This window comes from Camponotus vicinus, unplaced genomic scaffold (assembly GCF_025532165.1).
Source record: "Camponotus vicinus isolate PSW18456_S1 unplaced genomic scaffold, iyCamVici1.0 SCAF_6, whole genome shotgun sequence".
Lineage (NCBI taxonomy): Eukaryota > Metazoa > Arthropoda > Insecta > Hymenoptera > Formicidae > Camponotus > Camponotus vicinus.
In genome coordinates, this window is record NW_028141978.1 from 18,028,540 (window position 1) to 18,046,211 (window position 17,672).

At 36.8% G+C, this 17,672-nt stretch overlaps 2 long non-coding RNA genes across 2 annotated transcripts; one reads left to right on the plus strand and one right to left on the minus strand.

Moving 5' to 3' along the window:
• Window positions 1-449: 449 nt before the first annotated feature.
• On the minus strand, window positions 450-1,007 carry LOC145972685 (uncharacterized). The gene is made up of 2 exons (XR_014439249.1): window positions 864-1,007; window positions 450-787 (listed from the first exon to the last, which is right to left on the minus strand). It is a non-coding gene; the product is annotated as an uncharacterized LOC145972685 (long non-coding RNA).
• Window positions 1,008-16,063: 15,056 nt separating this feature from the next.
• Window positions 16,064-17,181, plus strand: LOC145973675 (uncharacterized). Its single transcript, XR_014439534.1, has 3 exons — window positions 16,064-16,327; window positions 16,487-16,755; window positions 17,116-17,181. It is a non-coding gene; the product is annotated as an uncharacterized LOC145973675 (long non-coding RNA).
• Window positions 17,182-17,672: the final 491 nt, after the last annotated feature.

Genomic DNA, 17,672 nt, shown 5'->3' on the forward strand with positions numbered 1-17,672 from the left:
TTACAAAAGGACACTGAAAGTTTAAACGATATTTATGATAGACTAATAAAGGTGGTTTAGTCTTTCTCTTTGTGTTGGATCGAGAGGTCGACATGACTTAACACAGTGATTTCTTTATTTCTCACCACGTATTAGTTACCTAAGATAATGTATGTATATGATTTTTTCTTCTTTCTCCATTTTTTTGGTCACATTTTATCGTAATTCATTTATTGTTTATATTATATGTAATAATTTCAGTTCACTTGATAAGGACCAAAACCCATGGTCGAAACGTTGTGAATTTTCCATCAATAAATATTGCCGGTGTGGTCGATTAAATTACTTTCATTTAATCTGAATTTACTTTAAAAATAATAATCTCTTGAAACTAAAAAACGTTCAAATAAAAAATAAAAATTATAAAAATATAATATAATCACATTATTTTGCAGTTCTCTGTTGCACATTTCTCTGCAACTGCGGCTATTCGTTCCTGAGCTTTGGCTGTTCTTTTTCTACATTGTATGATCTTTTCGCAGAATTTCCTCTTTAAAATATAGCTTTTTCTGCAACTTCGGTTATAATATACCGTAGAATCTTTTATTTCGTTAACCTTTTGCTTTGAGGATAATCATTTCAACTTTGTACGCGTAGATGGATCATAATTTTCAATCTCCTCATCGTTATAATTATTGTTTGATGTTTTGGTTGCCTGTATAGAGGAAGTAGTTAATAACGTTTGAACGGCATCGCAGTCATCATCAAGGAATTCTACTTCTTCTGTTTCCACTAATGGCAAATTATCCTATAGATATAAATAACAATTCATAAGTATAATTACTAATTATTAAACTAAATAAATATGCATTTTGATCACAAACCTCTTCGCTAAGAGTCATGTCCATACATGACTAAAATATTTGCGTGGGCCTTAGTTAATGACGATGGAATTAATTCTAATACTTGTTCTTCGTCTGATGTAAGAACTGCATTGTGCCCCACCTCCAGTTGTATGCCGTTCTATGTTTATTTCTGCTTGCTTCGTTTTGCTGTGAGAACGATAATCTTGCCAACACTAGAAATAAATTGTTTCAAATTTATGTTATAAATTAATATTCTGGATTATTTAATAATAATTAGTGAATATCCTATAAATATGAAAAAATAATAGATAATTATTGTAATTATCTTGCGATATGATTTTCAATTTTTCTCAGCACCGTTGCAAGCGTTTAAAATTTCCGTCACGTCTTATCATAACTTTGCAGCATGATCGTACGTAAAGGTTTTAGAAAACTTTCCTGATACTAATTCTGGATAAGCTTTCATAAATTCGATGAGAAAACATCTTTGCTCTTGTGTTATATTACCGCTTCTTTTCTTTTTATCCATAGTGTTGTAAGATATATATTGATATATGCAGAACAGTCAGTAGAACAAAAAGGTTATATGTAAGAATATTAAACATCAGTTAGATTAGTATTTGGATCGTTGCCAGATCTAATTCACGTTCGTAAGGAAGCGTATACGCACGAGTTTCGAGTACACGAATCTTTCGTTCGAGAATAGCAATTAACGAGCGTATTCGTATCTTCGACTGCTCGAATCGTATGCGCAAGTTTGCGAGTAATTCGAGAATAGGACCCTTAGGACGACTCTTTTGGGTTGAGAGAGCATTGCCCCTCCCTTCCCCTTCTGAGCCGATTGTGGCCCCGTTGTAGGGGGACGCTTGGTCTCTGCTCTTCTTCTTCTTGCCCTTCTTCTTCTTTGCAGGTTTCCTCTCTTCCTGTAACTTTGCTTCGACAGAGGGAGCTGCAGGGGGGGGATCTTCTCGTTCCTCAGCTATATTCTGAGAGGGGGTGTGGATACCCACTTCCCCTCCAGATACTGAAGCGGTCCGCTGAGGGGCAAGGGGAGGTACAGATACTATCCCTTCCACGAAGAGATTAAATCTCCCAGACAAATATCCTGTCGAGTATATCGTCGTACTCCGCCTTAAGTTCGGGTTCTAAGTTTTAGCTCCTGTGGATAAACTTCCATGGGGCGCGGAACCCCCCCGATCGTAGGACCCAAGATATAGCACCTGGTATCTCTGGTCGGTGGGATGGTGGAGATACCAGCCTTTTTCTCTCATTTTTCTCCACAGTGGAAGAAGGAAAGAAGGGGGAAATATATTCTCTCGGGATGAGGGTCTTCCCCTTCATCCGAGCTCTCAATATATTCCTACGGAACCTTTTATGGGAGTCCTTGCCTTTGGTCGGAGTGAAGGGGGGATTCACCCCAATGTAGGCTTTCAGCCTCTCAATTTCCCTCCTCAGCTCTCTATTCTCTTCCCAGAGGCGATCTTCTGCCATCCGGGAAGTGGAAGGTTCCTCCAAACCTCTTTCATTCCTGGCCCGGGTCGCTAGGATATTTGTCGCCGCCCTACATGTGACGGCGGCCATTTTGACCAATGTACCCTTCATGTTTGCCGAGCAGCTGGCCGCTTTAAACATTTAGGTAGTCTCATTATTTGGGACGCTAGATTTAGGGTTGGGGCCTGTGATAGCTTTTTCTCGAGCCGAGCCTCGACCTCCAGAAAGGCGTTCCACGCTCTCGTCTGCGAGGACCCAGGATTTCCTGGATTTTTTCTTTCTTTCTCTTTCTGTGCTCTTTCTCTTTCCTTCTCTCTTTTAAGTCAGTACCTCACGTACTTCTCAGCCATGAGGACGTCGACCTCTTCGCTCTCCTCCTCCTCCTCCACCTCAAGTGTTGGTTAGCAAAGGGGGAATTCAGTCGAGGGGTTGGCCTTAGGGCTCCTTTGAGGGACTGGAGTCCGCTTACCGGAAGCATTGCTGTCTGCGGGGAGGGGGCGGAACTCCACACTGAGTGCCGTTCTTGACGCGCGGCACAAGGATAGCACTCCATGTTCCCCTGCTGGTGCTGGGAATTGACTCAGCAGGCCCCTTGCTCGCTACAACCTTCCGTAACTTACGGGGGGGAGAGGTTGACCACTTCCATCTTCTTGATCTTGACATAAGGTGTTAGTCTACTGTCAAGACGTCCGTAAGCTTTAATTGGGATCTTGCTTGCTCCCTTCTCGGCTGATCTGGTCAGCATCGCGCTTACCGGAGATGGCTGTGAAACTCTGTCCCTAGCGCCCTCCTTGTCTTCATCAATTTTTTTGTGGGTTTGAGAAATAGTAGTAATATCCATTTCTGTTTATTCCCACTCCCCGCAATCGCTCCGCCGACCGGGTATACCCTCACCGGCCGAGAGTGTCCCGACACAGTACATAAAAAAAAAACGGAATCCGAGCATTGAAAGTCACTGTTCTCGACGCTGCGCTACCAAGTAGCTTATCCGGAATTTTGAGTCTAATAAACTTTTGACTAACAAGTAACACTACTCAAGTGCTATTCGCCGATATTCTTGAAACTTTGCACACACGTAGTACATCGAAAAACATTAAACACGTGTTTTTTTTATTTTGGCTAACAAGGCGTTTTAAGGTTAGAAAACGCATTCGAAAGTTTAACACCATTTAGCACAATGCTAACTAACGCTACTCATAAGTGTCATTCTCTTACAGCTTTTACGACATTTCTCTATCATAATTTCATTGTCTGCGTGTTTTTGAGATCGCCAATGACGATTTTGACATTAGTTTAACGAGATTCAGAATGGCAAATACAAAATGGTGGACAAAATCGCAGAAGTTTCAAAAACTTTATTTAACGCCACTTGCGAAGTTTATTAGATACATGATTACGATTTTGGCAACAGTTATATCAATCTAGAGGTGGCGGATGAAAAATTCAATATGACGCATCCAAATGGCGGAAACTGAAGGCAATGGGAAGGTCTACTCAGCCAGTGAAGGCAAGATAGTGATGCTATACCCGACCAGTGAAGGCAAGATAGTGGTACTACCCGACCAGTGAAGGCAAGATAGTGGTACTATACCCGACCAGTGAAGGCAAGATAGTGGTACTACCCGACCAGTGAAGGCAAGATAGTGGTACTATACTCGACCAGTGAAGGCAAAATAGTGGTACTACCCGACCAGTGAAGGTAAGATAGTGGTACTACCCGACCAGTGAAGGCAAGATAGAGATTTGACCCGGCCACTGAAGACAAGGTGCGGCCTTCTCCATATACTTGAATTTTAATTCCCCATATCTTGCTGAAAAGAAAAGGATGGAATTAAAAATATTGCCTTCATTTCACGTATCTTTCGCAGTAGTGAGGAGAAGCATTATAGTCTGAAGCAAAAAAGTGTTGTATACATAAAGATTCGTTGCACCAAGCGCATTTTATGATGGAAATGTTTGTGCAAAACCTACAGTGTGTATCACAATTCTCGAAGCAGTATTCCACAGGTGTTGCACATTTTTCTGGTTTTTCTGAAGTATACCCGCTTTTCCACCAAGCGTATTTGAATAAATTTACAAATTTTGGTGATGAGAACTGGTTATGAATCAATGACTGAATCTTTAAGATGTTATTCCTCAAATATAAATTGATGTCGTAGTTATATAGTATGATTAAGTCCGAGAAATGTTTAAGAAAGTTCTTCCATGGTCTGAATGTATAAACATCTAATGGTTGGATCATACCAGTTGTCCCTGCGGGAATAGTTAAAATTTTGACTCTTTTACCACGCTTATCTATAACATCGAACTTTTCTTCCGTTTGTCCAGTCCAAGAGTCTAAACATAGAGCCGATGCTTCATTAACATTAGGCAAAAAAGCATCGACAAACCATTTTACAGCAAGATCTGATGAAAGTTTGCCAGATTTCGAAGCAAGCACAAGAATATTTTCAGCTTTATAAATATTGTTTCTGACGATCGAACCAAATTTACCTTGTGTCTCTTGTAACACTATTAGCAAAGGTGATTTTAAGACCCCACTTGCAGATATAAAAGGCTGTATAGTGTAGCTGTGAGTCAGTGAATTTATAGATTGAGCCAAGCATTCAACTTTCAAAATACCTTTAAATGACAATGTACGCCCTGCATGTGATTCTAAATTAAAGCCTGATTGATCAGAATTGAATACACTATCTTCTCCTATAGATAATATTTCTGATCTCACTGTTGCAATGAATTCATTACTCTTCTGTACGAGAGTTTCTTTACTCGTTATCTGGGTTTTCGTAACAAACTTGTTAATCTTTCTAGATACTATTCCATGTCTCACTTTGAAAGTATGGATCCATTTGGAAGAAGCAGAGAAGAGTTTATTTCATAGTTTAACATCATCCCTTGCTTTCAAAGCCCATCTTTTCAACTCTAAATCATGAACAGGTAGTGATTTTTCCATAGCATTTTTGAATTGATCTAAAACATATGTACTGATACGAAACAATTTCTCATTTCTTGTGCCTCCCTCCGCTACTTGTGCTTCCCACCTGTACAACGTTTTTTTATCTGGAACCCTCTTAAATCTACTTTTTACCGTACTAAAGCTCATGTTACCATTTTTAGCAGATCGCCAAAACTTGACCGCTCTGTTTTTATAATCAACGTCTATCTCAACTTTCAGTTTTTTATCATCTTGAACAACACATTCAAAGTCATCTTCAAAATCGTCATCGACTTCAACAGCATCAGGTATTACGCTGTCATCATTATAACACAATATTTCGTAAGTTTCAGTGAACACGTTGGAACCAACAGAAGATTTAATGAGATCTTCCAAATAAGCTGCAAATGATCTTTCATCTTCTGTCACAATCGATTCAACATCATACTGCGAATCACTGAAACTATGTCTTAGTAAACGAAGAATATTTTTTGGATTCATAGACATGTTTTGATGAATTTTTTCGAGAAAAACGCAGAGAAAGAATAGTACTTAACGTTATTACAATTAATAACAAATAGTAGACGTGGAAACAGCTGATGAAAACCTATTTGTTGTAAATTGTATTCAAAGAGATACACAATGTAGAAAATATTAAAGCCGTGCTGTGAAAACGGCCGATGAAAAACTAATTGTTATCAATTGTAGTTCGAAAAAAGATAATACTTCGTGAATATAACTTATTGTAATCAGAAGCCTGTCGTATTGCTCCCTGATTTCAACCTTTAAAAACGATTGATGAAACCTTATTCGTTATGAATGGTATTAGCAAAAGTTGCAATAATGATAATGAAATGCGGTAAAAATATAATTCATTTTGACAATATATGTGGAAATTGTGGTATCGTAAGCATGTTAGACGAAACTTGAACATATAAGTTACCATCGGCCGTTCTGATTACTATATGTCAGATTGTATAATTGGAAACATTAAAAAGACCTAATAATCCTGTCTTCATAAGGTTCAATTTCTTAAAATTTCGTGATTTGCTTATTGTTTCCGTCATTTGATTTGTTAAGAAGTTTGCCCACCGATATTTGCCCAGTCACATTTTGACATCCTTCGTAAGACTACTATTAAATTTGCCATTTTTCATCAGCCTCTACATTGATATAACTGATGTCAAAATCGTCATTAGCGATCTCAAAAACACGCAGACAATGAAATTATGATAGAGAAATGTCGTAAAAGCTGTAAGAGAATGACACTCATGAGTAGCGTTAGTTAGCATTGTGCTAAATGGTGTTAAACTTTCGAATGCGTTTTCTAACCTTAAAACGCCTTGTTAGCCAAAATAAAAAAACACGTGTTTAATGTTTTTCGATGTACGTGTGTGTAAAGTTTCAAGAATATCGGCGAATGGCACTTGAGTAGTGTTACTTGTAAGATATTTAATAAACTAAAGTTGTAATCAAAAATCTAACGGCACTTTTATTGTATAATGTGAATATAAGCTTTCGATTGCGATTGTTTGAATAAAATCGGTGCAGTCAATCCTGAGAAATGATGATCGAATTGTGACATTTTTCGTTCTTCGCCAGGTTCAGACTCACGTACATATGTTCACACGCACACACGCAAAGCGAGTTTGTCCCTCAAGCGGCGTTCACACTGTGGATATACGATTATTGCTTCGATATGTACAATGCTTTAAGAGACAAAATCATATGCGTGCATACGTGTGAAATGTATATGTATGTATGTACGTATGTGAGAGAGATTAATTTATCGTACAATTTATCGTACAATAACAATTTTCAAAAACTACTCCTTCGGGGTGGAATTTAATATCTTTGAAACGGAGCCGTAAAAATACGGAAATTCTGCTGTTAAATAAAATTTAAAAAAAAAGTAATTTGTCGTATAATAACAATTTTCAAAAACTACCCTTTGAGGATGAAAAATAATATCTCGAAAATGATGCGTCGCAGAAATATGGGACTTACGCCGTTAGTTACGATTTCTACAAAGACTAATTTACCGTATAATAAAAATTTTTGAAAACTACCCTTCAAAGACTGTGCGATTTAAAACTTGTCTAAAACGTTTTTCTTTAAGTTATATACATTATATAAAAAAATGTTTTAGGAATTAAAAGAATCCTAATTTTCATTTAATGTTGATTTTAAAAATCAAAAATTTCTCTGATTAAAAATAAAATGCGTTTTAATTTCTGAGGGAGAATTTATGTATAATATTTCTACAATGCAAGATTGATATTTCATGGCAAATATTATATCAAATTTACAAATTACTTTTAAGTACTTGGCTAATAGTAATTATTAATTTAATATTCAGTTTTGATATTTTATATATATATATATATTTTTTAGTGTTTTTTTAGAAAAATTATTTTTCGAGGTTTTATTTTTTTAGAAAAATGATTTTTTGAGGGAAAATTACTGTAATTACTATATCTGGAGGCTTGCCACAGCCCTATTTAGGGTCCATCCGCCACTGTTATTGGCACAGTGGGGATATTAGTATTTACTAGAGGGATCTTGAGGAATGTGGTCACTCTACAGCATTGTGCTCATCGGTGCCGTTTCTTACGGAAGGCCAGTCGGAAGCCAGCATGCAGTGCACGCGAATACATCCACCGGCATTTATTTGGTCAGCGAGCGACCTTTTCAAGGATTTTCCATGGCAATCGGCATTGCATCCATCGAGCAAAATACCAACATCGCTCTGGAGTCGCATATCACTGTGTTAAAAAGCAGCATTAGGTGTGAGGTCTGGATAGCTCAGTGGTCTAGAGTAGTTGCTCGGAAAGCGAAAGACCAGGGGACATACGCCGTCTCGGTGGTTACTTCGGAAGGGGAAACGGTCGGGACCAACCACCGGGTACCCAACTCTCGCCGCCAGGCCCCGACCTCAGAATACGTCCGGGTGACACTTTTTTGGACACTGAACGATTGGACACGTAATATTGGACACTGCACGATTGGGCACTGCACGATTGGACACTGCACGATTGATGCAAACCCATGTGGAATCGTACAATAATATACCTCGTTTAATACCGAAAGCACACGACAGTGTGTGTTCAACCTCGTTTCGCGTGGAATATTACAAATTCATGTGGAACCGTACAATAATAAACCTCGTTTAATACTGAAAGCACACGGCGGTGTGTGTTGAACCTCGTTTCGCGTGGAATATTGCAAACCCATGTGGAACGGTGTCCAATCGTGCAGTGTTCAATCGTTCAGTGTCCAATCGTGCAGTGTCCAAACGTGCAATATCCAATCGTTCCGTGTCCAATATTACGTGTCCAAACGGGATGCCCCCATACGTCCGAACGACTCTGGCGGCAGGTCCGATAGATGGAACGGGGGGAGGATTACTCCTTCGCCTTAGTACCCGTCGGGCCTCCTTCGTCACACCGACCCAGCTCGGAATACGTCCGAGTGGCCAGACCGGCAATTTGGATAAACCGATTGTTCAGATATCTCTGGACGTAATCTGCTGGCCCGTCGCCTCTCCTATTGGGCGCGTACTGGGACCACGTCCCAGGCCGTTTGCCAGGCGGTGGAGGCCCTTTCCCCTTGTGGGACGCCGCTTCCTTTCCCATGCTAGGATGCACGCCCAGCTATGGACGTCATTCCCAGACACAGGGAGGACTGACACTCACATCCCTCCCCGGGATCGTGGACCCATCCGGCACATAGTGGGGCTAAATGACATTTCGCGTTTCAAAAAAGGTTACACTCTCGAAATATCAACCGATTTTGATGCATTTTTTTTAAATGAAAGCTAATGAAATTTAGAACAACTTTGTGGATTATTACAATCGCATTATTTATTGATGTACAATCGTGATTGCTTTATGTCACAAGCGTCTTATGTTTGATGCGTCTGATACATACCAAATGCAGTATTATTTACGCCTACTTCATGCGTGGATAGTTATAAGCAACTCCGTTTGTTTAGTGTATGTTAGATAATTAAATCAGTAATCGTCTCGTTACATTTTATAAAAAAAGAACGGAGAACGAATGGAGAACATCAACATAAAAACCAGAATACTCTGCGATGTTGTATTAGAAGGGAGTGAAAGAGATGTTAATAAAATTTATAATTATTTTCAACGTAATTATAATCTCAATGATCTAGAATTTGATAAGTTAAGAAAATATATTTCTACATCTTTCATGCCTGTTTTGGAACAAAAATTTAAACGTGCACGGTTTTTACAACAAAAATCAATTCGAAGTGCAACATCAAAAGCGGTTGGATAGTACATTTTGTATTAATACATTGAAACGTGGAAGGAAATCCATTGGATATAATGAATTATCTCGATCTTCAAAATGGAGAAAAATCAGTGATATTAGGAAAATCTATTCTCAAGCTGAGATTCAACAAGCTTTCTTGACAGGCTTACGTACTAATGGAAACTCCCAGTTAGCAAATAAAATTAACATATTACTGTCTTCAGATACCGAAGAAATATTCGAGGAACCAGTCGAAAATGACGAAGAACAAAATAAAGTTTTATCTTTAATTGAAGACATTAAATTGACAAAACATCAATATGAAACTCTTCGTTCTTATGTCACATCGAGAAATGCATATATCTTTCTTTCTTATAAAAAACTTTCTAAAACAAAGGAATTATGTTATCCATTACAATCAGGATTAAAAATTGAAGAAAAAGGTGCAGAAGTAGATTTACAACATCTACTTAATCATACAATTAATCGAATAATAAAAATACCAAACGTTACGTTACTTCAAATACCTCAAAATGAGAAAGGTTCTTTACGTTTTTTAGCTAAATGGGGTTGCGATGGAGCATCTGGATACAGTAAATACAATCAAAGTTTCTCTGACAAAGCATTATCAGACGAAAGTATATTTATGATTTCAATGGTTCCATTAAAATTAGAAATTAAAACTTCGTTTGGATGGAAAGTTGTTTGGAAAAATCAGCGTCCATCATCAACCAAATTCTGTAGACCTATAAAATTTGAATATGTTTCTGAAACTTCGAAAATATAAAAAATGATGTAAATGATATTAATAATAAAATAAAAAATCTTATCCCTACTACATTAAAGATAAATAGTGGGACTTATGAAGTGGTTCATGAATTGTTTCTGACTATGATCGATGGAAAAGTTTGTCAAGCATTGACTCTTACTTATTCTCCGTCAAATTGTGTAATTTGTGGAGCAAAACCTTTAATCTCAATTTAATCTCTTTGTGTGTAATTACGTAAAGAAGGGGAGCAAGAAACAAAAATTTAACTCCACAAAGTTGTTCTAAATTTCATTAGCTTTCATTTAAAAAAAAATGCATCAAAATCAGTTGATATTTCGAGAGTGTAGCCTTTTTTGAAACGCGAAATGTCATTTAGCCCCACTGTGCGGCATGGGAGACCCTACCGGTATGGCTCCACGATCCCACTGACGCTGGAAACATCCCATGCCAGGACGCACGTCCTGAAAAGGGCATCGCCCCCAGACACAAGGTGCCCCAGCTACCACATCCCCCCGCGTGACCAGCAGGTCGCCCCCTTGGAATCCAAAGGTCCCATTCCCCCACGACAGGCAACAGCCCGCCAACCCCAGCACAGAGGGAGAGTAGAAACGTCTCCGTGCAGCCGAGCAAGTGAAGTTAGGGCCGCCAACCCCTATCGGTGATAAGCCATATGCCGGAGGCACCGAAACCCTTCCCTCCCCCGTCCCCCGAAGGAGACGGAGGAGTAGACGGCATGCTCTTAGCGAGTGATCCTCCCCGCCGGCCCTCCTCGAGGGTTAGACCTCGGTATTACCACAGCGGATCGCAGGATCACCCGGGCTTTTCTATCGCAACAAGGTGGCATGCCTCGGAAAAGAATCCGTTCAGAGCCTCAAGGAATTATCGAGGACCAGATCCAACTTCCCAGTTCGGCTTTCTGATCATTCCTGGGAACAGAGAAGGGTGCGGCCTCTCCGCAGCCAGAGTACTCCCGGCGTTCGATATCCTGACTATTCCAGCCGATGGAGGAGGGCACAACCTCTTCGCAGCCAGAGTGCTCCAACATCTTGACCGTCAACCACTGGAAACATGTGTTCCGCGCTAGAATTAAATATATTCTGCCACCACATGATTCATTACGATTCATCCGCGATTTCGGAATTAAGTGTATTCCGCCCTCGTAATAAACTACTCTGTGATCGTTTGCAAATCCGCGAATCTGCAACCGCGATCGATAGTGCTAAGTCTAGTAAATAAATATACGTGACCGTGATTGGTACAAACCCGCGAATTCATAGTAATAAGTCCGTTTGTAAAACTGCGAATCAATCCAGCAATAAGTCCGATCGTAACTATAAGATTAATACTTGTAATTCCTTTTTTAAATAAACTCTTGTTAATTATGAACTCTTGTAAACTATACCGAAGGACTCGCAAGTTTGGATCTCCCTCCTACTTCCGAATCCTGGGTATCGGCCAGCCAGTCTGTGGCGTTTGGTATAGACGAACCGTTACACAATTATTATATTATAGTGTGCCAATATACAGGGTCTTCAAAAAGTCCCGGAACGCTAAAATATCTTGAAAACGATCAACTATAATGAAAAATATGTAAGGAACAAAGTTGTAGGACTAAATAAAATGTACCTAATGATGATAAGAATTTGATCTTGGATGAAGTACTCAAGGTCATATGGAGGTCAAGTTGATTTTTTTAAACAGAACTCCCCATTTTTTATTGCATATTCTTATAGCTTATTTCAAGAGCTTTCCAAAACACTATAATTAAGTTAGTTTTCATTAAGTACTTTCCGAGTTATGAGTCTTGAAATCATTTCTTAATTTTACATAAACCGTAAAATATCTTGTAAAATATTCATTTTTCGATTATCTTACCTTAATACTTTTATGTACAAAATAATGAGAGGCCTGGGATACGTCGAAAAATACAGCAGAACAATATTGTTTTCTTTTGAGGGAAACATTGATTTTATCCACAAGTCTGTGCACTTGTTCTATGGTGTTGTTTTTTCCTGAATCCGTATTGGTGGATCATAATGACTTCTTCAAACGAGCCTGTATAAAATAGAGAAGTAGCTCAGGACATGGCGGATAAAAGTAAACGAGAGTAAATCTATCTATGTAACTTTCACTAACAGACAAAAAACATGTCCACCAGTAACTCTCAATAGAGTTCAAATACCTCAAGATGATCAAGTTAGATACTTGGGACTATACTTGGATAGAAGACTGAACTGGAGTAAGCACATAATTGCAAAACGTAAACAGCTGGGCTTACAGCTGAGGAAAATGTACTGGTTGATTGGACGCCCAAATCTATCCCTAGAGAGTAAACTATTTCTTTATAAATCAATACTAAAACCCATCTGGACGTACGGCATACAACTAACAACAGCTTATTCCAATATTGCAATACTTCAGAGGTTCCAGTCAAAAGTTCTTTGCATAATTGTCGACGCTCCTTGGCACATCACTAACGACCAGATACACCATGATCTACGCATCTCTACAGTCAAGGAAGAAATAAAATCCTACGCTATAAAACACACAAAACGATTAGCAGTTCATCCAAACCTTTTTGCAAGTCAACTCACAGGATTCAGAACTGCCAGAAGAAGACTTAAACGAAAGATGCCTCAAGATCTAATCAACTAAATTCTAAATTCTAAATTCTAAACTTTGAAATAATGTAGATGTATTTTATACGACTTTTATACGACTGTGTTGGTGAACACCGCTCGTCCACGTGTTGCCAACTCTGGTGAAATTTCATCAGATTTGGTGATTTTTTTTTCTATTCTGAAAACTGGTGAAAACTTTGGTATAAAAAGCCAAATTCTGGTGAATTTAATTTTAAGAGAACTCAGACCGATTTCTAGTATCGTCGACACAAGGTTTTAGAAGAAAAAATGGGCAACTGGTCACGTATCGACTAGAGGTTGCAATCCCGTGCGGATTTCATTCCCTATTTCATCCCCTATTTTCAATCCCGCGGGATTCGTGCGGGATTATTTTCAATCCCGCGGGACCTCGCGGGATCCCGCGGGTTTAAAGATTTGGTTGTTAGATTTATATACATTTAATAAAGAAACAAATTTTATTTACTAGGATAATCATATTTAATAATAAAAATCAAAATTAAATAAACAAAAACAAAATCTATAAATTTAACTTAAAATAGCTTTTTTTTGAAAAATGAACTATAAATGAAAGATTTATTATGTCCAAACCAAATGTCAAGTTGTTGACGAATGAATAATATCTAATAATTATTAAAAAATGAAATATATAAACAAAAAATATTTATAAGAAAAACAAAATTTCTTTTTTCTTATGTTGACTACTAATATATGTAAACATTTTGTCATTTTGATGAAATTAAAATCATAATTCAGTAATTATTTTTAATTTACTGATTTTTTTACTAAAATTTTTCAGTCTTCTCTTCTCAAACTAAATTAATAATAATTATATTTCTAATAATAAAATTAATAAGTTTTTAACAATAATAATGAAATATTTAAAACAAAACAAAATTTTAATTTGTGGAATTTTGAAAATACGATCTCAAAAAGCAAAGACTATTAATTGTTTCATCTCCCAGGCTGCTCCTCAAGTCATTACAAAAATATCCTGCGGCGGAAAAAGCTCGTTCAGCCTCTACACTTGTAGGGGTAATAGTCAATATTCGTAAGTCATGCGTAAGTATTTTCCTTTTGTGCCGTCGCTTTCAAAGGCACTCATCTCTTTCTTTAAAATTTTATCAATATCTTCTGATAAACCCTTTGATTCAATTACTTCGGAATAGTCCTTTTGCAATTTAAACTCTAATTCTTCTTCTAAGGATAAATTAGGCTGTTGTTTATCTTCTTGAATATCTTGATCTTGGTTTTCCTCGAAGTAGTTGGATGCAGTATCGGTATCGGACTTATTTGAACTGTTATCCTCGCGTGTATTACTGAGAACTCTTTCTAATAAATTTTTTATTTCCTTGCGTATTACAGTCTTTTTAGGCATTGCAAATGTAGTATCTTTTAAATTTTTCAAATCATGTTCAAATTTATTCGGATTTTGCAAATAAATTAAAGTTCCACTTAAATCGGTGCGACGTTGTGTTATCCTTTTTCGAAATGCTGTGGCTAAATCAGTGCCGAGAAGAGTAGATTGTTTGTCCAATTTTTCCAATATAAAACGAAGAGTTGTTTCTGTGGTGAATAGAGTTGAATCTCTTCTGCATATTACTTCGACACCCAGCTTAACTGGTTCCAGACATAACTTTAAGTCATTTATTTTGGACCATTCTTCATCGGTGAAATATATTTCGGATTTTATATCAATCAAAGCTTTGCTTATGCACAATCTTAGATTGTAAAAGCGTTCTAACATGTTAAGTAGACTATTCCAGCGAGTCTTACAATCTAAAATTAATTCTAATTTTTTACCGTATTCTTCCTGCACATATTTCTGCAAATAAATGTCATTTTTTGTCGGCGACTTTTTAAAAATCTTTACAGCTTTTCTCACTTTCGCAATAAGATCTCTATAATTTGAAACTACTTCTACAGGTGAAAGACTCAAAGTTACTGATAAGCCATTCTCTTCATCTTCAACGTCATCATACTCATCATCCTCATCGTCAGACATATAGAATTGTATTTGTGTTTCTTCTGACTCTTGCTGCGAATTTTTTTTGTATAAAATGTCAATAACGGCAAGTTGTATACCGTGTACATAACAAAGTTATTGATAGCAAGGCATAAGTTTACCGACTTTTACCATCATACTTGCTCCATCAGTAGTTATACCAATAATATCGTCTTTAATATTTAGATTGAAGCTCTTCAGACGTTCTTCAACAATGTTGACACAATGTTCTGCCGTACATGAACCATGGATTCGAACTAAGCCAAGATTAAAGTGTTTCTCTTTATAATGCACATTTATATTTAAGTATCTCCGATTTTTTCTAGATGTCCATTCATCAAATGTTAATGAGAACTTTTGATTTTGTTCTTGAAGTTTTCTAAATTTATTTATCATATCGGCTTTTATAGAATCTGAGAATGTAATAACTATGGATCTTATTGTATTAGGAGAAGTTGGAAGTCTAAAACCACTTTTCAGAAACAAATTTCTTAAGTCTACAGATTTACAGAAAGCATTGAAAGTGAAACCATCCTTAGCAATCATTCGAGATATAATTTTTTCCATGGAATTTTCTTTGACGAGTTGTCAATTGTTTTGGCCTTTTTTTTTGGTATTTCGCAATTGTCGACAATCTGCGGCTGGGCTGACACATTACATGGATCCTTTCTCGATATTGATGCTTGCGATTGTGATTTTAAATCTATGCAATGTTTGCTTCTTAAATGTGTCACTAATCCTTTTCTTGATCGTTGACTTAATTTCAAAATGGCAGAACACTTCAAACATTTAGCATTTTCGGCATCACATTTCACAAAATAATCCCAAAGAGTTTTATTAGTGTCTCTTTTCTCATCATCACACATCGATTCTTTACTAGATGACATATTTTGTTTGCACTAGTAATACCAATAAAATAACACGTAGTATAATACGTATATTAAATAAATAATATATAAATTGTATAAATAATACGTAAATTCACAAGACTAACACGCATTAAACAAGATAAAACATGCACGCGTGGGACGGCGACAGAAAGAGTGAGGAGCGCAGACTCGCGAAACAAAGCAACATCACGCTCGTCGTTCGCCTCATAGATCACGTTTCCCGCTCGAGATTCGTCATTCGCGCAATTTTCGTCCCGCGGGATCCCGCAGCTTAAAAGCTTTTGGTCCCGTATATGTTATATAAATATAACATATACGGGATCAAAAAATGGCGCGGGATCCTGCGGGATTGCAAGATCCCGCTTTGCGGAATTGCAACCTCTAGTATCGACGTCTTCTGATTGATAACAGTTACAAGTTTCTGTAATAATAGTATCTTTAAATGGTTAATACAAGACGGTTTATTTGGTATCAGGTAATGTATATTTTTGCTTATTTTATTATTGCAGCATTTAGTGATGGCAATGAAAAAAACATTTAATTTAGTCCATCATATGTGCTTACAATGGTTAAGTTTTCATTGTAGTAAATGTAATAATTAGAGTAATTATATTAAACGAGTCTACTTTTGTAGGAGCGAACAAACACAAATAATATGGACAAATTTATTACACGTAAGACAACATCATTGGAGACACCACTGAAAACTTCAAAAGATATCGCATCAAAAGATCTATTTTTTTTCTGTAAAAAGAAGTATTAACACAATCGAAGACGATTCTTGCGAGGAAGAGGAGCCAATATTAAAATCGTTGAAAAAGGACCGCATTTATATGCATAAATATAGAAGTGAATGGGAGAACAATCCTGATTATGCAAGTTGGATTCAACCTTCCACACTAGGTAACACCTATTTTAAATGTAAAATATGTGCCAAAGATTACATTGGGGGCACAGCAGCGTTAAAAAAACATATGTCTTCTAAAAAACACCAAGATAAAATAACAGCTATTGTTTTACAACCTTCTGTAACGCAAACTTTCAAAACTGAACTAAAAAATATGATCAAAAAAAGTGAAATAAGACTTGCTGCATTTATAGTTGAACATAATATATCTATTAACACTATTGATCATTTAGTAGAATTATTCAAACAAATACAGAAGGATATAAAACAAATACAGAAGGATATAAAAGACATAAATACAGACAAATTATCTTGTAATAGAACAAAGTGTACAGCAATAATTAATAATGTTACAGGAAAAAGTAATTTTAATAGATAAACTCAAAACAAATAAATTTTCATTACTAGTTGATGAATCAACGGATCATAGTTCAATAAAACATTTGGCATTGGTGGTACGAATTAATATAAATTTTCAAATTCATGATAAATTTTTAGCTTTAGTAGAAATAAAAGATGCTTCAGCACAAAGTTTGTATGATGCCATTGTTAATTTCTTTAAAAAAAATGATATACCTTACAAATCAAATATGATTGCTTTTGCTTCTGATGGTGCTCATGCAATGATGGGTCATAATCATTCTTTAAAAACTTTACTTATTAATGATATACCTCATTTATTTGTTATGAAATGTGTATGCCATTCTTTAGCATTATGTGCTTCACATGCATGTGCAAGTCTTCCTAATGGTCCTGAAAAACTTGTCAGGAATATTTATTTGTACATGCAATACAGCTTTAAGAGACAATCACAATTTAAAGATTTCCAAGTTTTCTTGAACTTAAAACCTCATAAACTTCTCCAACCAGCACAAACACGTTGGTTATCTTTGCAGTCAGCAATAAAAAGAGT